Genomic DNA, 23,540 nt, shown 5'->3' on the forward strand with positions numbered 1-23,540 from the left:
GCGCAAAGGGACATTGCGCAAAACAGCAGCAATTGCCGTATTTTAAAATTTAAGTGGGTTAAATATAAAACCCTAAGCCTAATAGGCATATTGTTCATATATATAAATAGGCCTATTAGGCTACAACAGAATAGAACCAAAGATAGAATCAATTTTAGAACTGAAAAAATAGAATCAAAAGTTAAAAATAGAGACAATATTAGGAGCAATGACGCTGAATATTTTTACTATTCTATTGAGGAATTAGATAAATGAAGAGCTCTCGTGAGCGATACAATTGCATAGTAATTTATAGTGATTTCAAAAGCAGTCCTTAAAAAAAAATACATGGAGTAGTGTGGCATAAATTTTGAGAGATTACGCGGAACGCGTTTTAGTTAAGATCCTGGTTTCAATGCCCTTATATAGGCTAGGCTACTGCTTAAAAAAATGTCACAACGCGTTTTGAGATTGTTTTGAATTAAAAATTGAAGTTTAAAATGTAGTGTTTTGGCACACCAGGTCGAGTGGCGTTACGCATTGTTCAAAAATCAGGTTTTATTCTGGCATGTTGAATTGGCGTTAGAATTTTTTTTAGATTTTAGATTTCGTTAGATTTTTTTTCTCATAACAGCTAAAATAACTTAATATATGCCTTGTCTTAATATGACCTACTTAATATAGGCAATAGGCATATAATAGCCTATATAATAAATTAGCAAAACTTGGCCACTAAATATTTAATTTTCAATTATTTTAATTATCACAATTAAAATTTTAATTTGATTAAATTGAACAAGCAGCATTTAATCAAATATTCTAAAAGATGTATTATTAATAATAATGTTATTTCAACATAATATTTCGTTTTTTCGACATAATATGTGCGTGCAACAAGCAAGATGTGTATTTGTAAATCCGGTGATGCGTGCATTGATTTTTATCAATAAACTAGTGTTTTCTGACAGTGTCGACTGCAAAGATGAAGTTGACGATCGCCATGTTTGTAGTGAACGCACCTAGAGAGAAATGCACATAAAGACACAATCAGAGAGTAGCCTTTTTCTTTTCGTTTTGAATTATTTCGTTTGAAGACATTTCAAGCTTTGTGTATTTGATGTATTTCTGTGTGAGGCATACGCTGAGTTTCGTTAAGTTAAGAGGATGAGATGCGCTCCAGCTGACGTGCAATGCAAGTGACCGCGCGGGCGCCTCCATGATTAGTGTCTGTTATATTTGCTTCTCTTACTTATCTCTTAAATCCAGCAATTGGTTGATGAAAAATTGATTAAAATTAAGATACAATTTATAGAAAACGAAATTCACTTTAAAGAAAGGTTTTCTACTAAACAAAACTTAATGAAGTGGTCAAAAAAAAAAATCATGTCTGACCCACTCCATATCCATCTCTCGATATAATGCATCCTATCTTACTCGTGCTGTTCACTTTTCATATTCAACATAGATGGAAAAAAAATAACATTAGAATATTTTAACAAATATGATACTAAATGAGATTATTTAATGGCTACAACAGTATAGTAGGCCTATAGACTCTATTTGTACAAATTGCTGCACATTAATTTAATTAAATGAAACCTTGTAACGAATTCACACAAGTTGTGATTTTTGCTGTGCACTTGCATATTAGGCTAGTGTCAGCTGGGAAGGAAATATAGAGACCAGGGGTGCGTTTCCCGTACAACTATATAGCTCGCTGCTTAACTACCATAGTACGATGCATCGTTGGAGAAATCAACTAGCTAGTCACGACTGTTTCCCGAAACCGTCTGTCGCAAAGTATCGTTCAACCACGTTGGTTTATGACGTCTCGCACGTGGTGGACTAATAACTTATTTTAATTAATCTGTTTGAGATCGAATTAACGCTAGATTTTGTCATATAAGTTACAGACATGGCATCTGAATACCATTTCTAATTTTTCTCAGTTATTTTGCTTTATTACCAGACTCAATATTTGGCTCGTTCTTACATAGTAGAGCACGTTCGCACATGCGCAGACTTCAAAAACGGTGCTTTAAATCTCTTGACAAACTAAAAGACATAAATTACATTTGTATGTATTCTAAATAAATAACACGGGTTGTACTGAATGTCAGCTTGCTTATTTTGCTAAAGATAAGGATTTATTCAGTCTACATCTAATGTAAACTAGAAACTATGCTTCTAACGACAGCTCGAGAGCTGTCGTTTCAACCACACAAGTTTGCGATGCTGTTTGCGAACGTTCGTTTGAACGATGGTTTCGGGAAACACCAAATCGTTGAACTATGCTGATAACGACGGAACTTGCGACCATAGTTGGCTAACGATGCTTTCGGGAAACGCACCCCAGACCTCTTGGAACTTTAATTGAATACATAGCGTTGGTAAAGCATACTGAAATTACATCCCTACAAATGTATTAGGCCCTACTGAAAATAAATGTATCGAATTTAAGCAAAGTAGCCTAAATGTTAAGACTGTAAGTCCTTTGCTTTTTTCGTCGCCTATAAAGGATTCTCATAGCCGACTTTGTGTTAATTTAATCTGTAGAGGATTTTTTTAACTCAAACATTAACACTGAAATAAATGAAACTAAAGTATTGTAAATTTTTTGGCACACCACGACGAGTGGCGCTATGCATTCTTCTAAAGCCAGGTTTTATTCTAGCATGTTGAATTAGTGTTCGACAAACGCGGCGGCGCGTTCTTTTGAATGAAGAGCGCTTCTCGCTCGTGTGAGCGAACACACACTGGAACGTTAGGCCATGTCGCAACGTGTGAATCGTGGCCGAGTGGTTGAACTTACGTTACGATCATTTAGATGACACGGGTTCGAAACCCGAACTAACTTAGGCTACTGATATTTTTATATTAGCCTATTAATGCATTGTATAGTCTATTGTTGATGCAGAGAGATTTGTCTATAGTTCTAAAACATAGTTTTTTGCTTATAGCCTATTTTCAAAATAAAATCACCATGCATTTCCATTTTACACCAAGGAACAAATATTATACAATGACTTTACTTCTGTAACCTATAATAATTCCAATCGTAATTTCAAAAGCAGTTCTGTTAAAAAAACATATATATATATATATATATATATATATATATATCCACGGCTTTTCAAAATGTCACAAAGCGTTTTGAGATTGTTTTGAATGAAATATTGAAGTTTATAATTAAGTGTTTTGGCACACCACGACGAGTGGCAAACTCTTTGTTTTGTTTTGCAAACTCAGCTAGCCTGTGGGGGGTTTGGAGAAGGCAATAGTTGCTTTATCGTGGGGGTGCAGGACAGAGGTGTTAATGTTCCGTCTTTCATATGGAGAGTGTCGGAGCCAGCCTGAGCCTGATGAGCAGACAAAGGCAAAATTCTAAGGATTAATCTCAAAATCTCCAAAAGTCCATAGCCTATGTACAGTAGGCCCTATATCTTATTAAATTTTAGATTGTAGTTTTATTGATTGTATTTAAAGGTTTTCCACAAACAATTTCAATTTAGCAGCTCTTTAATTCGCGACCCACCTCGTTTTATTGTAAGGTGAATTGTTGTATCTTTGAAGGAACAAAAGCTATTTGTTACAGTTTTTTCTTCGTGATTTGTGTGGATGACACACAGCGACATATACAGTATTATCAGCTGTATGGTGTTTTTTTTTTACGCTGAAATGCTTAATTTCGAGAAAGACCCGCGCGCGCAGTGAGGGAGACCAAACTTACTAAAAAAATATCCAGCGCGAGAGAGGCAAAGAAAAACGCCTGTTCTTAATTTATGTTGCTTTGAACTTTTTTCATTTTGTACCGTTTTAATTTTTTAATTTAGCTGCAATTTCTTTGACAATAGAAATTTAAAATGTTGCAAGAATAAGATTCTGTGTTTCTTATTTTGCATCACAAAGGGAATAAACTATCGATGCTACCCTGTTTAAATAAATAAACTGTCCCGACACTTTATTCATACCTTGAAATGTGCGATGGGTTTTCAAACTTAATTAATTTTCTTTTACATTTTCATTGTTTATTTTTTAATTGAAAGCAATACTGTATTGAAAGTATTTTTCTGATTTGTTCGATCTGTTTTGAAAAATGTCTTCCGTTGCTATGGCCGGGTATCACTGTCAGTCGTCTCAATCTCGTGAATGATTCACACACACACACAAAAAAATAATTTAGCAGATTTATATTTTTACATATTCAATCAGTCTCATTTTTGTTCAAATAATGAAATATATATATATATATATATATATATATATATATATATATATATATATATATATATATATATATATATAGCCTATATATATTATAAACAGATAGGAAACTTACCTTTTAAAATGCCGCAGTTGCTGCTGTTTTGCCATGTCACTTGCGCCACCCGGTATAGCCTATAGTCATTTCGCGAACGACTTTGAAATTCGACTGGTTTATTTTTGCTGCGGCAGTAATAGGCATTGTGGTTGATTATTTATTAAATAATTCAATTGATATTCATAACAACAAGTAAGCCTATTTAATTCTGAATATAACAAAGAATGCTTAAACCGACTAACATCGGTTAGTAGCCTAACTGCAAGTCCTGAAAATGTTTTAATTTTACGGTAAATTATTTTAATTTATTTCACTGTTATGTTTCAGTTAATAAATCTACAAACACATTAAAATAACACGAAGTAAATGACAAGTAACCTATTGACATAGCCTTTCTAAATTATAGAAAAACTGGGCACACAATGTTAACGTGTGTCTACTTTTTTAAAATTTAATGAATTTGAATTCGTTTAACCACAAGATTTATCTTGAATTTATCTGTGACCTCAGCTCAGATTACTGCCGCGGCAGATTACGTCATTAAGAGAATAAACTGACACTTTTCAAAGTCTGTGATTACAGCGCCACTCAGCGGTAAAAGGCAGCAAATACACATCCCAATTTTACCGCCGCGGGAACGGCGGCGGTAAAAGTCTCATTCTGGTTGTCCACCATCTGTATACCTGTTCAATCTCCATACAGTATATATTCTCTGGCTCTGTGGGCATTATTGTCCGACTCCGAGTCGAAATGAACACCACTAATGAGAGTTTCTGTTTTGATATTATCAGATGAGATTGTCCTGGCTCTGAGCGCGAGCTCGTAAGGCTCCACCCTTTGGGCGGCAGCAGCAGCTCATTTGCATTTAAAGGGATACACACTAAAACGGTGTGTTTTTCTGAGCACCCAAAAAATGACAATTTAAACATGCTGTAAAAAAAATATCTGTTGGGTATTTTGAGCTAAAACTTCACATACATACTCTGGGGACATCAGAGACTTATTTTACATCTTGTGAAAAGGGTCATAATAGGTGCCCTGTAAGCATAAATACTGTTAAGGAAGTTTGTAGTAGACTAATTTACACACACACACACACACACACACACACACACACACACACACACACACACACACACACACACACACACACACACACACTTCATGTTTTATGGGGATTTTCCATAGAAATAATGATTTGTTTTACCGTACAAATTATATCCCCTAATCTGAAACCTCCCATTACAGAAAATGTTCTGCATTTTTACGTTTAAAAACAAACAAAAACAACAACAACACACCTTTAGTATGATTTACAAGCTGTTTTCCTTGTGGGGACCAAAAAAATGTCCCCATAAGATCAATAAGCAGGTGAGTTTGATCAAGGTTGCTGCTAAACTCTGCAGGAAAATAGACCTTGAGGACCAGAGTTGAGAACCCCTGCCCTACACATTGATTGCAAATGTTCTGATTCTTTATTATTGTTGGGTAATGTCACGGATCTGCCAGGCTGTCACATCAGCCATTCACACAGCACACCTTCACCAGAGTACTGAACACTCACACCTGCACTTCATCTGCACCATCATCAAGCCAGCTACAAAAGCACACACCTCGTCTCACATCATTGTCTGGTCTTGTTGTGCTTACCTGTTCTCCAGCGTTGGTACTCCAGTGTATTCCTCTCCTGTGTTCTCCTGTCATCATCCTGCATACTCACCAAACACGAAGAGGTGTGTGCGTCCATCCAGCCATCCGTCCAACTATCCATGATCTCCTGCACCTGTAAAACAAGGAAGGTCTTCGTTACTAAGCTTTACTCATTCTTCAAAGTCTATTTGAACTGCATACTCATCCGTATTCTCCATTCTGCTCAGTGCTGTTAATAAAGCTCACATTTCAATGTATTTCTTTGTGTCTGGATCTGCATTCTGTAACAGGTAACACTTTACAATAAGGCTTTATTAGTTAATTCACTATAGTTAACATAAACTGACAATGGACAATACTCCTAAAGCAGTTATTAATCTTGGTTAATGTTAATTTCAACATTTAATAACACATTATTAAATTCAGAAGGATTTAATGGACCTGAGCTAACATGAACTAACAATGATCAGTTGTATTTTTTTAAAACTATTGTTAACAAAGAATAACTATGGTAACAGATGTAGCTTTTGCTCAATGTTAATGTTGGTTAATGCATTAACTGACTTTACCTTATTGTAAAGGGTTACCTATTGTTCTTTTTAATTCTTTATAACACTTGAATCAGTTTAAAACATTTGTTTACTTTATGTAGTTTTTGTGTGTATTACTTTATTGTATTTAAATATAATTTAGTTTGTTTTGTTTTAAGAAAAAATATATAAAACCTGTTATTGTTTGAAAACGCTCATTTCAATATCGTGATAATACCATATATATTCGGTCAAATTCCTAAAAAAAACCCAATAATAATATTAATGTCCATGGGAAAATGTGGGTCCCATGGCCAAACCAGTTGAGAACTGCTGGTCCAGTATAAGGGACAATTTCAGATACAGCCGTAGTGTCTTAGTGACTGTTCAAAGTCTTGTTTGTTGAATTTTTCCAGTTGTAAATATTGTAAAAAAAATAAAATAAAAAAAAAAAAAAAAAAAATCAGCTTGCCCATTTATTTGTAATTTTACTTATAATGGCAGTAATTCTGAATTTAATATCTTTGTTACTGTGAAGAGGTTTCATTTAAAAGGAATCGATAAAACAAAACTCTTTAATAATTATGTGGTCAAGACACAAACTGAAAAGATATATTGAAGCTCTACAACTATGATGTCACAGAGACATTCTATAGAACTCTCCTGAGCAAAAGTCCCACAAAGACACAATCCTGAGGAGACTTTAAACAGAGTTTGAGGAGAGAAGACTGAATACATTTACAGTCCTGAGAGAACATGGAGAACATAAGAGCAACAGCCTTTGACGTGTTTGATGAAGCACGTTTACTGGGCGAACACACCCCACTGAGCAAGCGACGTCTGTGGACGTACAAAACAGGTTGATATCAAGTCCGCCCGTCCAGGCCATGATCTGAACGTCCATTGACAGCCAGAATTAGTCGATTAATGACACTGAGAAATGATGTCCAATCTGGCCATAATCTAAACGTCTACTGACAGCCAGAACTAGTTCAGAAAAGACGTTCATACTGACTATAATCTGGACGTCCGTTGACATCCAGAAACAGTCCATAAATGACGTGAATAAAGATGTCCAATCCGGCCATAATCTAAACGTCCACAGACAGCCAGAACTAGTTCAGGAAAGACGTTCATACTGACTATAATCTGGACGTCCGTTGACATCCAGAAACAGTCCATAAATGACGTGAATAAAGATGTCCAATCCGGCCATAATCTAAACGTCCACTGACAGCCAGAACTAGTTCAGAAAAGACGTTCATACTGACTATAATCTGGACGTCCGTTGACATCTAGAAATAGTCCATAAATGACATGAATAAAGATGTCCAATCCGGCCATAATCTAAACGTCTGCTGACAGCCAGAACTAGTTCAGGAAAGACGTTCATACTGACTATAATCTGGACGTCCGTTGACATCCAGAAATAGTCCATAAATGACATGAATAAAGATGTCCAATCCGGCCATAATCTAAACGTCTGCTGACAGCCAGAACTAGTTCAGAAAAGACGTTCATACTGACTATAATCTGGACGTCCGTTGACATCTAGAAATAGTCCATAAATGACATGAATAAAGATGTCCAATCCGGCCATAATCTAAACGTCTGCTGACAGCCAGAACTAGTTCAGAAAAGACGTTCATACTGACTATAATCTGGACGTCCGTTGACATCCAGAAACAGTCCATAAATGACGAGAATAAAGATGTCCAATCTGGCCATAATCTAAACGTCCACTGACAGCCAGAACTAGTTCAGGAAAGACGTTCATACTGACTATAATCTGGACGTCCGTTGACATCCAGAAACAGTCCATAAATGACATGAATAAAGATGTCCAATCTGGCCATAATCTAAACGTCTGCTGACAGCCAGAACTAGTTCAGAACAGACGTTCATACTGACTATAATCTGGACGTCCGTTGACATCCAGAAACAGTCCATAAATGACGTGAATAAAGATGTCCAATCCGGCCATAATCTAAACGTCTGCTGACAGCCAGAACTAGTTCAGAACAGACGTTCATACTGACTATAATCTGGACGTCCGTTGACATCCAGAAACAGTCCATAAATGACGTGAATAAAGATGTCCAATCTGGCCATAATCTAAACGTCTGCTGACAGCCAGAACTAGTTCAGAAAAGACGTTCATACTGACTATAATCTGGACGTCCGTTGACATCTAGAAACAGTCCATAAATGACGTGAATAAAGATGTCCAATCCGACCATAATCTAAACGTCTGCTGACAGCCAGAACTAGTTCAGAACAGACGTTCATACTGACTATAATCTGGACGTCCGTTGACATCCAGAAACAGTCCATAAATGACGTGAATAAAGATGTCCAATCCGACCATAATCTAAACGTCCACTGACAGCCAGAACTAGTTGAGAACAGACGTTCATACTGACTATAATCTGGACGTCCGTTGAAATCCAGAAACATGACTGACAGCCAGAACTAGTTCAGAACAAAATGACAAACAATATCTGTAAATTAATTAACTGACTGTTACGGACTATATCATTAACTGTTAAATTGATCTTGCTGGTCAGACAACAACAGGGTTCATGATGCACACATGGCACTTTTAAGTTTGTATTCATGAGGTTTTACTATTTTTATTTTTATTTTTTTTATGTTTTAAATTAATTTATGAAGCCACTGTAAAATGTATCATTAGCCTACATGTTATATCGTTATACTATAACACTGTCATATTTTGTGCAGGCATTAGCTTACTTCATCGTAAATAGAAAAGCCTGACAATGTAACTGCTAAATACCCAAGTATTGTGGTATTCCACAATGTTTCTCACTGACACACTCATAACTCAAGATTGTGGATTGAAGAAAATCCCAAGCTTCCTACTCATATTTTCATCATTGTGGCGGTGTTCATGTGTGTTCAATTTGTAAATACGATCTTTATGATACTAGGTATGTCTTGAATGCATCAATAGCTCTAGTTTAGGGACAATCCATACAAACAATCTTTACTAAACAGACTGTCACAGTGAGAAGATTTTTGTCCTTTATCAATGCTAAAGGCCTAACCACTGCAGTTAAATAAAAGTCTGTAGACAAGTCTTAAGGTTAGGGTTAGGGTTAACCTTAACCCTTAATTTCTAACCCAGACCCGGTTTCACAGACAGGGTTTAGATAAAGCCAGGATTTGTTCTTAGTTCAATTTGGGTATTTAATTATAGCTTTTAAAAATGTGCCTTAGAAAAAAAAAACATTACTGGCGTGCATCTTGAGACAAAACAATGGCACTGCCATAAGATATGTCAGTACAAGTTGCTTTCAGGTAATACAGCTCAAACATGCATTTTAGTCTGGGACTACAGGCTTGCCTGTGAAGTGTGAAACCCGGGGTATTATGTTGTAACTTGTATATAATTATGCCAATGTTACCAAAGTGTTGCGTTAGACAGAGGATTAATTCTAAACCAACAGGTTGTGTACCAGTGCCACACAGGGTGAAAAGGGATGTTGACATTATTAGGCATAAGAGTGTTTCTAAAGGAAAGGTCAAGAATTTGTGAAAGTGTAAAAGGGTCATTATGGGTCACATGAATGTAATTGTCACCACCATGATACCAATTCATTAGATTTTCACATAGATCTACATACAGAATTGTATATGAATATATGCAGTGTTTGCTCTGTTTAATATACTGTTTGCTCTATTAAATTGCACTTTATCAGAACAGTGGCAAATAAATATTATATATGGTCAGTTACTGTAAGTTCTTACAGTATTTTTAATCTTTCATTTATTGTTTAATTTTTAATCATGCACTGCAATGAAAAAAACAATTTAACCAATTGATTAAATATAACAGCCAGCCTACAAATACAACCAAATAAATAGCACATCATATATTTTATATATATATATATATATATATATATATATATATATATATATATATATATATATATATATATATATATATATATATTCATATTTTCCTGTAATTGCAATGTTGCCACACTATTGGCTGTCTCTCCTAGCTGTTTTGAGCATGATTGGTTATTCTCTGTTTATTCTTCCTGTCATCCAGGAATCTAGCCAATGACAACTATGCGCGCCTTTACGAGTCAAGTTTGAATAAACGTCAGTTGAGTGAGTCGGTGTTTGCTTTGCTGCTGCGCGGGATCTTCAATTTGCTACATCGTTTAAAACATGGATTATTTTTCATCGGACTGCTAAATGTTTATTTTGAGCGAGGGTGTTGCTGGATGTAAATGAAGAACAAACAAGGAATATGGACAAAGAATTTTATCAACGGAAATATTGCAATCTATGGAAGGTAAAACTTTATTTTATACAAATTCTCTATCAAGATATAGTGTATTACATTGAGAATCTAAACGCGATTAGAGCAATATTGTTAGTGCATACGGTATTCCAATGTATTATATGCTGCTAGCATGTGTAACTTGTCTAACTTAGTTTATGATAAAATAAAACTCAGCATGGGAGCTTACAACGAGTGAACTGAGAATATATAATGTATCTTTAGACAGAAAGGAACTGTCACAGTCTTATACTATAAGAATCTGCACACTAGGCTTATGAATCTATTGATCGCGGGATGGCTAACCGATCAGTTAAATTAACGAGATAATATGTTTTGGAGCTGGTGAGTCAATTTAGCAAGCTTTTGCAAATGTCTCCGTAAGTAAGTAAAACAAATAACTAATATTGATGTGTATGTATGTGTGTGTTTCCTTCATGATCCAGGCATTTGGGGAATAAATATTATCCAGACACACGATGTTCAGATGCGGTGAGTATTGTCATAAAATACACGTGAAATAGAGGCAGAACATGTGAATCTGCTCAAATGCACTGGTTCAAACCCTCCAGACAAGCTTTATCTTCTTGAGTTTACAGGCCTAGCTGACCCAAAAATAAATGTCTTTCAAAATGAAAGTATTTTCAAACCTGTATAACTTACTTTTGTGAAACAAGAATTTTGGGAATAAAACAACTGTATGCATTGTAGCCTATGACAAAAATAAAAGGCATTTTTCAAGATATCTTAATTATGGTTCTACATAAGAAACTCATACAATTTCAACATATGGGTGAGTAAGCTACATAATGAGATAACTCTATATTTATTTTTATTGAATTTTTTTTTTTGAATGAGCTGTTCTTTTAAAGGATTAGTTCACCTCAAAGTTGAAAATTGTGTCATCATTTACTCAACCTCAAGTTGTTTCAAACCTGTATGAATTTCTTTCTTCTGCTGAACACAAAGAAAGATATTTTGAAGAATGTCTGTAACTTGGTCCCATTGACTTCCATAGTATTTTTTTTTCCTACTATGGAAGTCAATGGGACCCAAGTCTGTCTGGTTAGTCTATCCCAAGTCTATCTTTCTTTGTGTTCAGCAGAAGAAAGAAATACATGTTTAAAACAACTTGAGGGTGAGTAAATGATGACACAATTTTCAACTTTGAGGTGAAATGAAAGCTTTAGCATAAGTTCTGCTGGGAAGACTCAATTATTACGTCACTTATTGCTTCACTTCTATCCAATCATATTATTATGCTTATTGTATAAAAGCACGGTACTTACACATGTTTGAGTTCGCAGATACTGAAGCGACGATTACCCCCATCCTCCCCACCACCACCAGGATGGTCCCGTCCATACCTCCCAGGAGGGGGGTCGGCTGCGCCCCTGCCTTCATCTTTAGGCAGGAATTGCAGATCCGATACTCTCGGACTATGCACTACGGACGGGGCCTACGCCAAATGACTTTGTAGATTATCAGCTTGCTGAGCTGTCAATAAATGTATGGTTTATTGAAATAACTCTCCCGAGTCTTTCTGGTAGAACTAATCCTTTAAGGACATTTGCTAAATTAACCATGTTTTTTATTATAGTGTAGAAACCATGTTTTTATGGTGGATTGATTACAATAATTTATTAAGTGAGTATAGGAGCAGGCTTCACTGCATATTAATAAACTTTTAGAGTGCTGGCCTGGATAATTGTAATACGTAAAATAGGTAAGAGGCCGCACTATGCATAAACTTTTATTTGCAAAAATGCGTTTCGGCGCGTGCAAACTGATGAAGGCACGCGCCGAAACCTGTTTTTGCAAATAAAAGTTTATGCATAGTGCGGCCTCTTACCTATTTTACGTATTACAATAATTTATGACCATTTGGTTAGTGTCGCAAAAAATGGTTAATTTTTAGTAAGGGTTCTCCAGATTTATATAACACTTATGGAACATTAAAAAATGGTCCTATGTTACGCGATCAATAATCCTATTAACACACTTTTTTAAAAAATAAATATTTTTAGATCAAGCATTGGACTTACGGAGCAGAATAGGCACCAACAGAGAAACAAGTCCATCACTAGTAAGTATCCACTGCAGTATCTGGTTACACTTTATTTTGATTGTCCACTTTCACTAACATGTCAACTAACTCTCATTAGAGTATTAGTAGGCTGTAGTAGACAGTCAATAGACTGGTAGGTTAAGTTTAGATGTTAGGATTCGGGTTAGGAGAATAAGTTGACTTGTAGTTGCCAAGTAACTTATAGTCAGTAGAATGTCTGTTGGGGGACCAACAAAACAGAGTGTTATTAAGCAGACAGTCTACTAATACTCTAATGACTGATAGTTGACATGTAGTTGCAAAGTTACTTATAGTTAGTAGAATGTCTAAAGTGGACTATCGAAATAAAGTGTTACCCAGTATTTAAATCCGCAGTCAATTTTAAAGGCACAATGCACTCCGAAATTAAAAAATTATCTCTTTTTTTCTTCTCTCGTGCCATTCCAGATATATATCTGACTTTCTTTCCACAAAGATTTTTTGAAAAATTATCCATTATTGTAAGCCAATATAATGCAAGTGCATACGCCAGAAACTTCATACAGCGTACTCACAGCTTGCTGTGTTGTTCACACAAGATGTTTTCTGCACTTATCATGTGAGCTTTACAATGCTCTTGGACTTTTTCGACCTTCAGCATTTTGGTGTCTATTCACTTGCCTTATTTGACACACAAACACAAGAGATGGATAATATTTCTAAAAGTCTAGTTTATTTTTTCTAAAATATGTGTTTTCATCTGAAGAAAGAAAATCATATACCTTTTGGTCGGCATAAGGTAGATAAAATGAAGGGGGAATCAGTTTGCTCTCCTTTACCTAGTAAAATTTTTAAACATTACATGTGATTTAATAAATGTACAATTAAAGGGGTGTTCGAAGCAAACATCTAAATCCTTTCACAAAGAGCCCTTCCACAAAAGGGTTAGCAAAGGGGGACATGCATCCGATGGTAAATTAACTGAAGTAATTTTATCTTATAGTAATTTTATATTATATTTATGGTAATGTGACCTAGGATGGCAAGTTCCTGTGTTTCATTTAAAATTAGATATGGTGGAAGAGTTCAATTTAACATAGAATAATTGAGTTGTTTGTTTGGGTTTGCTATATTACACACATTTTCATCATACCGAAGTTCCATAGGTAAAACTTTTATTAATAGATGCGTTAATGTAACTACCTGCAGGGTTAAAAGAAAAGACGTCAAGAACACACAAACTTAAGGAACTTTTACACATCAACAATGTACTAAAAACAGAAGAGTTTTTTCTTTGTACAGATGACAATGTTATTAAAACGATTACCGTTTGGACAGATCCACTGTGTTAATCTACATGTTCCTTCTTTTGGTGATGCACATTTTTCTATCAGACATAAGTTTTACATACCAGACAAAACGAATGAAATGTGACCCATGCTAATTAATTCCCCCCTTTTACCTCTCTCTTTTATCTTTCTGTGGCCAGGATCCGTCATTCATCAGAACAGCTACCAAGAGAAGTGAGTATTCAACCTCTACCTCCTTTGTCTCAATGTCATTTCAACACAATTGGTCTCCAAAGTACTATATGTATGTGTTTATATTAGGGGTGTAAGATTAAGAAAATGTCATAATTCGATACAATTGCGATTTTCGATGCAAAAACTATTCACAGTGTGTAAATGTAGTTACTAGTTACTTTGTACTTTGATGTGCATCTCCATAACTGAGGCCGATACGATACGCATCTCGATGCATAGCCAACGATACAATAGCCTACATTAATGATACATATAAGCAGCTGCCAGCTACCGATGCAATGCAATACGATTCACTTTTATTACGATCCGGTGCGATTCGATTTCGATTCAACGCATTGCAAAAATATGATGCTATGCAATTCAATATGGTATAGATAGTAACTTTTATTTCTTTTGTTCAGACATAGGGCAAATCATAAAGTAGCTTAAGTGCCATCTGACTTTTAACACATGGCTCTCTCACAATCAAAAGATTTGGTTTCCACAAAAAAAGCAGGTACTGTAGGCTAACTGACCAGAAAGCAGGTGCTGTTATTATGTGCTTCACGGGCCGTTTATCAGTTTGGACCAGTGCAGCGCGAGCCAATCTTGATCAAGCGACACTGTTACTACACGGCGCTAAGAGATCCCCACTGAAGTAATAACATCGCTGCGAGATCTATTGAGAAGCATTCATATTTCTCTGTTATTAACGGATCAAACAGCGCTGACGTGGAAACAATGTGCCATGAATGAACAATCCAGTGTCCACAGATCATTAACATTCACCATGGATTTACTGTAGTAAAACAAACTGTAACCTTGGAAGTTTGGCAGTTACGTTGGTTTTATTTTGACATGAATAAAATGACTGCCCTCAAATGTTAATCTGAACTAAAATAAACCTTTGTTTATAACTACAATATTACATTACATTTTTTTTCAAGGAGCTGTTTTACATGCTTCTAAGAGTCAATTATAGCTTCATCATTCCTCAAAGTAAAAAAAAAAATCATACTTTATGATGTTACGTTTAATACAAAAAAAAAAGTTACAAATATTAAATCAAGGAAATTTCTCTGGCATTTTTCTTTTTCCTGTATTGAAAACGTACCGAACCATGACACAAGTGTATCGTATTGAACCGAACCATGAATTTTGTGAACCGTTAACTTACACCCCTAATATGTGTGTGTGTGTGTGTGTGTGTGTGTGTGTGTGTGTGTGTGTGTGTGTGTGTGTGTGTGTGTGTGTGTGTGTGTGTGTGTGTGTGTGGGGCTGTTTAAACCTGGCCACTTGATCTGTTTTCTCAGATCGGATAGCTGTCTGTTTTATCACAACAATTCCATTTACACCTGGTCACATAAATGTGTTTTTGCAAAACGGATATAAATCAGATCTTCGATTCCCTCGCTATGCAAATTTAATGGCGTTCACGTCACCGAAAGCAACAGATATGAACTGCATTTTATTGATCATCCGTTAAAATTTCTAAATCAAAGACCGCAATAGGAGAGAGCGCAACAGCCCTGGTAAGATAATTTCATTTCTTTACTTTTAATGATGATAACTGTGTGTTAAGCATCGGGGACTTACTTTCACTTTAATTTGCGATAGTTTGCACGTTGGCTTGATGAATAACGTTAGATGTTCAGCGGCGATGCGGCAGTAGCGTCGTCATAACTTGCTATAACATGACATATAGCCTATAACACGCTCTCACACGCTCTCACAACTTTATTTTAGAGCGTTTTTGGGAGGAGTAAAATTTACATGTGGTTTCAACAACCAGATGCATTTACACTTGTCCAGTTTCTTCTGGAATGCGGCCCAGACCACCTCCTGAAGTGGTTTGAGCAATCAGATTCAAATGCGTCACGAATGCGTTTCGGAGGGCATTTACACCTGGTCTTTTCAAGATCATATAGCTATCCGATCACTAAAATCGCATGAAGTTGTAAATGGCACCTATGTGTGTGTGTGTGTGTGTGTGTGTGTGTGTGTGTGTGTGTGTGTGTGTGTGTGTGTGTGTGTGTGTGTGTGTGTGTGTGTGTGTGTGTGTGGAATGCCTTATATCAGGCTTGATGTCATTTTACTTGATTTGTGATTTATTTCATTTAATTGATTCGAGTACTCAAATTTTCAACTATGTATCTCTGCTGTAAGCTAAACCACAACAGTGGCATTTGTATTTATTTATTTAACATGTGGATTTTTTTGCTTTGATTGTAGCTGCTGTCATGAAATGGGACCCAGCTGCAATAGAGGCCCAAATAAAGTCTGTAGCCGATCATCTGAAACTGCTTGCCGCTATAAATGAAGCTTGTGAACCTTATAGCAGCCATATTTTGTTAATTGTTATGTTATATTGTTTTAACAACATTTTATAGATTATTTAAAGGGAAATTGTGTTAATTTACAACTTTACTGTTCAGGCTTTTAAGTTGTATTGTGTTAATTTATACTTTAGTCTTCTGGCTGTTAAGTTTTGGTCCAGCAGAACAAAATAGTAATAAAAATATATTTTGAGATTTAAATAGTGGATTTCTTGGAGTGATTAGTTTGTTTTACAGGAAAATGGTAAGCAGTTTATTACAGTTATATTGTTAAGATACAAATGCAAGTATATACACTACAGTTATTCAATTGAGTATTCAATACTATCAATATTCTTTAAAATCTTATTTAGGTCTATGGTCTGTGTGTCTGCAGTTTCATGACACGACAACCATTAACATTGAGTAACTGGGTTTTTCTCAGTGAGAACTAGCTCCCTTACTGCCACTGTTTTGTAAATATTTGTAAGTAAATATTTTTTAAAGTAGGATCCTTGAAAAATGCACATATAGGATTTCCATGTCAGTATGGGTCTTTAACAGTCTTTGACATTTCTACTACAGAAAACACGTCTAATACAACTTTTATTCTGACTGCCTTTAGATGTCTAACAATTACGTCTGTAGCAAGTCTTTGCTTGACATCTATAGATTGTCCAGAAAAGACGTAAAAAAAACTTTCATTCTGGCTCCTGTGAGGACGTCTTCTGGATGTCTAAGAATGACGTCTTTAGCACGTCTTTAATTAACGTCTATACAATGTCCAGAAAAGACGTATACAAAACTTTCATTCTGGCTCCTGTGAGGACGTCTTCTGGATGTCTAAGAATGACGTATTTAGCACGTCTTTAATTGACGTCTATACAATGTCCAGAAAAGACGTATAAAAAACTTTCATTCTGGCTCCTGTGAGGACGTCTTCTGGATGTCTAAGAATGACGTCTTTAGCACGTCTTTAATTGACGTCTATACAATGTCCAGAAAAGACGTAAAAAAAACTTTCATTCTGGCTCCTGTGAGGACGTCTTCTGGATGTCTAAGAATGACGTATTTAGCACGTCTTTAATTGACGTCTATACAATGTCCAGAAAAGACGTATAAAAAACTTTCATTCTGGCTCCTGTGAGGACGTCTTCTGGATGTCTAAGAATGACGTCTTTAGCACGTCTTTAATTGACGTCTATACAATGTCCAGAAAAGACGTATAAAAAACGTTCATTCTGGCTCCTGTGAGGACGTCTTCTGGATGTCTAAGAATGACGTCTTTAGCACGTCTTTAATTGACGTCTATACAATGTCCAGAAAAGACGTATAAAAAACGTTCATTCTGGCTCCTGTGAGGACGTCTTCTGGATGTCTAAGAATGACGTCTTTAGCACGTGTTTAATTGACGTCTATACAATGTCCAGAAAAGACGTATAAAAAACTTTCATTCTGGCTCCTGTGAGGACGTCTTCTGGATGTCTAAGAATGACGTCTTTTAGACGTCTTCTAGACGACTTTTTGCTCGCTGGGACTGACTTGATCATCAAGTCAAATGACAGAGAATTTCAAGTGCACAAGATCATCATGTGTGACTGCAGCTCCTACTTTAGGTGAGAAGAAGCATTTGAACTGCAATTGTGTGCAAATTACCTAGAAATGTTTATAATTATATACATCATTTTCACTGCCAACATTATACGGTTGAAACTGCCTAAGTCCAAATATATAAATGCATGAAAATGAATGAGTGTATTGCCAGAAAAAAGAATGTAACTATGATATCTAGGCAAACACATTCTTGAAATTTTATTCTGGAAGTGGCTATGAATGAAGTTTTACCCAGCATTTCAAATTTAATATAGGAAACTGCATTGGCATCTGCAAGTTGACAGAGGACTTTTCCTCCTGCTCAAAGCTCCGCTGTAAAGCACAGCACTACATCCTGCAGCACTTTGAGGAGGTTTTGCACGTACCTGAGGAGTTCCTGGAGCTCTTCCTGGAACAGCTGGAGGCAGACATGGGGACTTGGACTCGAGTCGCTATTTTTATGACTTGTAACTTGCCTAGACAAAAAATAAAATACTTGAGACTTGACTCGGACTTGGAAGTTAAAGACTCGGGACTTGACATGACTTGAGACACGATGACTTGAATGATTTGAGTGTTAATCACATCATGTTTTCAGTTTGAATATAAAATATAGAAATTATTTTTAAAAATCAAGCTGATTACCCAGCTGGAGCGCAGGCTGAGAATAGCGTTGTCATGACTGGATCATGAAACTATCATCAGTCATGCCCTCTCGTACCTTACGCACACCACGCCCACTTAGATCAGATATCACATCAACATGTCAGCCGGAGGGGTACCGAGGGTCATCGCTTTCGGCTTCAAGAATTATTCACAAGATGGCAAAAGACGAACAGCGCTTTGCAAGACATGCAACATTAACAGCCATTCTGCCCAGTAAGTGCTTGTCAATTTGTTAATGTTATCTGGTTAGTTGGTAGTTAGCTAATGTAATAATAGCTAAAGTAGCCATAAGGTTTTATCAGCGATTTCAGGCCCAAAAAAGGCTCAAATATAAATGATCACATTCATCTAATCTTTCCTAACGATGAGTGAGTGTGTGTGAGAGAGAGGAGAAATGTAACAAAGTTTAATGTTGTAAGTAAACTGTGTTTGAGAGAGAGAGAGAGGGAGGTGTTCAGAGAGGAGTCTGTTGGATGTTAAGCTGTTATTTGTTTTATGGACTCCTATGGAATTAATTTTGATCCAATAATAATGAACGTAGCTTTTCAAGAAACTAATGAAAATATAAATTGAAACTGAATAAAATATCTTTGAAACTGAAAAAGAATAAATCGCAGGCAAATTTTTTGACTTCGTTTTTAATACACTGCATGTTTTGCTAACAATTTCTCATATTTCGTTCGCTGATCTGAACTTACAAATGCGCTTCCAGAGATTTCATTTACGCTTCTGAAGTTTTCGTTTACGCTCCCAGAGTTCTCTTACGAGAGTACTCTCGTGTTGCGTAAGCTAGCTTACGCTACGGGGAAAAACCCTTTTCTCGAGAATACTGAAGCCAAAAAATTATCCTTAATTTTGCATTAGTTTAAAACGCATTGCTGCATAAGCAGACCTAGGCAGAGCGGCTCGCGCGCCTATTGGTTGCTCAGCAGCAACTGCTGCAACCTATCCAGGACCTGCTCGTGACGAAGCACCAATGAGGGCGCGGGCGCCCGTGCGCGTCACGTCCCGCCAGAATGGGCGTGGCTACAGGCTATAAAAGCAGGCCCGTGAGGTTGTTCTCTGATTTTTCAACTCTTCAGCGAAGTGGACACTCACCTCGCTGTTCTCCGGAGAAGCTGCGCCGTCGAAGAGCCTTCAGCGGGACGAGCTTCAAGCCGGCCATCTCGCCGCTTCCTCTGCCGTTCCTGCTGCGCTTTCCGGCGCCGTATATCCTTTTCATTACCGCGTGTTACGTTACACACGCTTGCATCTAAAAGAGCGAGGCGTTGTTGCAAATGCCTCTTTTCAAAAAGTGCGGCTCCTGCCGAGCCGATCTCAGCGACGGGGACCGCCACATCCTGTGCGTTTCCTGCCTGGGACAGACACATGCGGACCACGCGCTTTCCCTGGGCGGCTGCCCGGAATGTGAAGTGATGTCTATGGCGACCCTGCGGGCTCGCCTAGCATCTTTCAGTGTGGATCCTGCCCCTCCGCTTCTCTCTTCTGGGCCGCGCCGTAAAAAGCGCCGTTCACAGAGAACACTGGAGGCATCTGCCGCGAGCGCTTGCATGCCGGATCTCTCCCCGTGTGCATCGCTCTCTGCATCCCCCACCTCTATCACGGCCGGCCAGCCGCCCGCTGTGGATATCGAGTCGGGGGGAGATGACGCAGAAGGGGACAGCTGCTCTATCCTGGCTTCTGACTGCGAAGGCTGGTCGGGCTCCATTCCGGACCCCACCCCTTCTCTTCAGGAATCGAGCGGTGTGCGGTCTACGTTCGACGCCGAGCTTCTTCGCCTGCTTACCAAGGCCGTGGAGGACCTCGGCCTCGATTGGTCGCTTCCTGACGAGCCTGCACCCAGCAGGCTGGACGGTTGCTTTCTGCCAGGCCGCCGCTCGACGCCTCACACGAGGCCTGCCCCCTTTCTTCCGGAGCTCCACGAGGAGCTCACTAAGAGCTGGAAGGCGCCATTTTCTGACAGGCTGCGTTCTACTGTCTCTTCGACGCTCTCTCTAGTAGACGGCACGAAAGACAAGGGCTACCTCTGCATTCCTCCGGTCGAGGAACCGGTAGCCACGCACCTCTGCCCGCCTTCCGCCGGATGGCAGTCTCATCCTTCACTGCCTTCCAAAGCCTGCAGGACTACTTCGGCTTTGATCGGTCGCGCCTACACCGCCGCACTTCACATGATGGCCGTGCTTCAGGTGTATCAGGCCGACCTTCTCCGTAAAATGGACGAGGCGGGCCCGAACCCTGAGAATTTTAATGACCTCAGGAGCGCGACCGACTTAGCGCTACGAGCCACTAAGTCCGCTGCTCAGGCCATCGGGAGGAATATGGCGTCTCTCACTGTCACCGAGAGACACTTGTGGTTAACGCTGTCCGACATGAAGGAGTCCGACAGAGCCACTTTCCTCGACGCGCCCGTGGCGCCATCCGGTCTCTTCGGCCCGGCTGTCAAGGGGTTTTCGGAACGGTACTCTGAGGTTCAGAAAACCTCCCAGGCTATGCGGCATTTCTTGCCGAAGCGCTCCAGTTCCGCTACGGGTCGCTCTAAACAGCCGCCCAACCGGAAATCAGCGCCACAGCCTCCCCCGCCGTCAGCCTCACAGCGCCGTCAGCCGAGGGATTGCCAGCGCTCACGCTCTTCCAGCCGCCACAGACCGCCTCCCCCTCGGGGACCCCGGTCCAAGATTGTGCTGAAGGCAGAGCCCTCAAAGTCTTCCTGACCGCGTTAGGAAGACGAAGATGGCCGAGTCCCGCTGCGGCCGGACCGCCATCAAAATCAGCGCGCCTCGCTCTCACAGTTCCCTCAGCAGAGGTGACTGGAGATGTGTATTTCACAGCCAACGAGCCCGTTACACAACACGCTCGCCTGTACCCAAAGGCCGTTTTTACGGCCGCCCAAATAAATCACAGAAAGAGCATTCTGTCTGTTTATCCGGCTCACGCCGATGGTGTTATAAATGTAGGTCATGTGCCCACTCCACAGTGTTCGCGCCTACATACAAACACGGCCGACTCAGTGACCCACACTCATTCACGGCCCATATCCATAAACTCGGCTCACGCCGTGTGTGTTTTGAATGTGGGAAAGGTGCCCGCTGTACAGCGCTCATCCCTACACACAAACACGGGCTGCTCTGTGATAAGCACTCTTTCAGAGCCCCCGTCAATAAACACAAAACGTGTCCCGTGTGTAAATCACCCTCTACCAGACACGAGCTGTGTTATGTGTGTGCAAAGCGCGCGCGCCTCCATGAGCGCGCGCTCTCTCTCAGGCGCTGTGAGATATGTGCCACACACACACAGCGACAACAGCCCGCGCGTTATTCTCCCTCTAGCTTTTCACATAAAGGCATGGAGGGAGCTGCCGGGCGTGTCAGAATGGGTACTGAACACGGTAGAACGAGGCTATTCACTACAGTTCGCTTGCAGACCCCCTCGCTTTCGAGCCAGGGTCGAAACCACGGTGAACAGCGAAGTAGCACACCTACTTCGCGCCGAGATTGCGAAACTGTTAGAGAAACGAGCTGTAGAAGCCGTCCCTCACACACTGAGCGAGGCAGGTTTTTACAGCAGATATTTCCTCGTTCCAAAGAAGGATGGCGGTCTCAGACCCATCCTCGATCTCAGACGGCTGAACAGAGCCCTTATGCAGAGATCGTTCAAAATGCTCACGACCAGTCAGATTCTCGCGCAAATTCGCCCGAGGGACTGGTTTATCTCTGTGGATCTGAAAGACGCATATTTTCAGATTCAAATAGCGCCCCATCACAGGCCTTTCTTGCGATTCGCCTTCGAGGGGCTGAGCTATCAGTACACCGTCCTGCCGTTCGGTCTGTCCTTAGCACCCCGTACATTCACAAAGTGCATGGATGCAGCGCTCGCTCCCCTGAGACAACGGGGGATGCGAATACTGAACTATCTGGACGACTGGCTTATTCTAGCCCAGAGTCAGAGTTAATAGCGCACAGGGCTCTATTACTCGACCATTTACGGGATTTGGGTCTCCAAATCAACTGGACCAAGAGTTTACTGTCTCCCAGCCAGAGAATCTCTTTTCTGGGAACAGACTTAGACTCTGTGTCAATGACAGCGCGGCTGACGTCACAGCGCGCGCTGCAGATTCAGCGCTCAGCTACAGCTTTCAGGACCGGCAGCATTTTTCCTCTCAAACGTTTTCAGAGGATGATGGGTCTTATGGCTTCGGCCTCGGCAGTGCTTCAGCTGGGCTTGCTTTTCATGCGCCCGCTGCAGCACTGGCTGAAGACGCGGGTCCCGCTGCGAGCATGGTCCGCTGGCCGCGTTCGCCTCAGGGTAACTCAGAACTGTGTCACAGCACTGAATCCCTGGAAGGCGGCAGACTGGTATCAGTCAGGAGTGGATCTGGGCATGGCTTCGAGACGAAAAGTAATCTCGACAGACGCATCCAACTCAGGTTGGGGCACCCTCTACGAGGGCAGACCAGTGTTTGGTCTGTGGGCAGCCTCAGAAAGGCGCCTACACATAAACTGTCTGGAGATGAAAGCGGTCGAAAATGACCACAACATGTCAGTGGTTTCATACATCAACCGCCAGGGCGGTCTCAGGTCACGGAGCCTTCACAAGCTGGC

The 23,540-nt window shown here is 39.4% G+C and overlaps 1 long non-coding RNA gene across 1 annotated transcript; it reads left to right on the forward strand.

Annotated features, from left to right (window-relative positions):
- The first annotated feature begins 12,725 nt into the window (after window positions 1-12,725).
- On the forward strand, window positions 12,726-16,953 carry LOC309504817. Its single transcript, XR_014208182.1, has 3 exons — window positions 12,726-12,884; window positions 14,335-14,368; window positions 16,601-16,953. It is a non-coding gene; the product is annotated as an uncharacterized lncRNA (long non-coding RNA).
- Window positions 16,954-23,540: the final 6,587 nt, after the last annotated feature.

This window comes from Leuciscus leuciscus (assembly GCF_965113295.1).
Source record: "Leuciscus leuciscus genome assembly, chromosome: 8".
Lineage (NCBI taxonomy): Eukaryota > Metazoa > Chordata > Actinopteri > Cypriniformes > Leuciscidae > Leuciscus > Leuciscus leuciscus.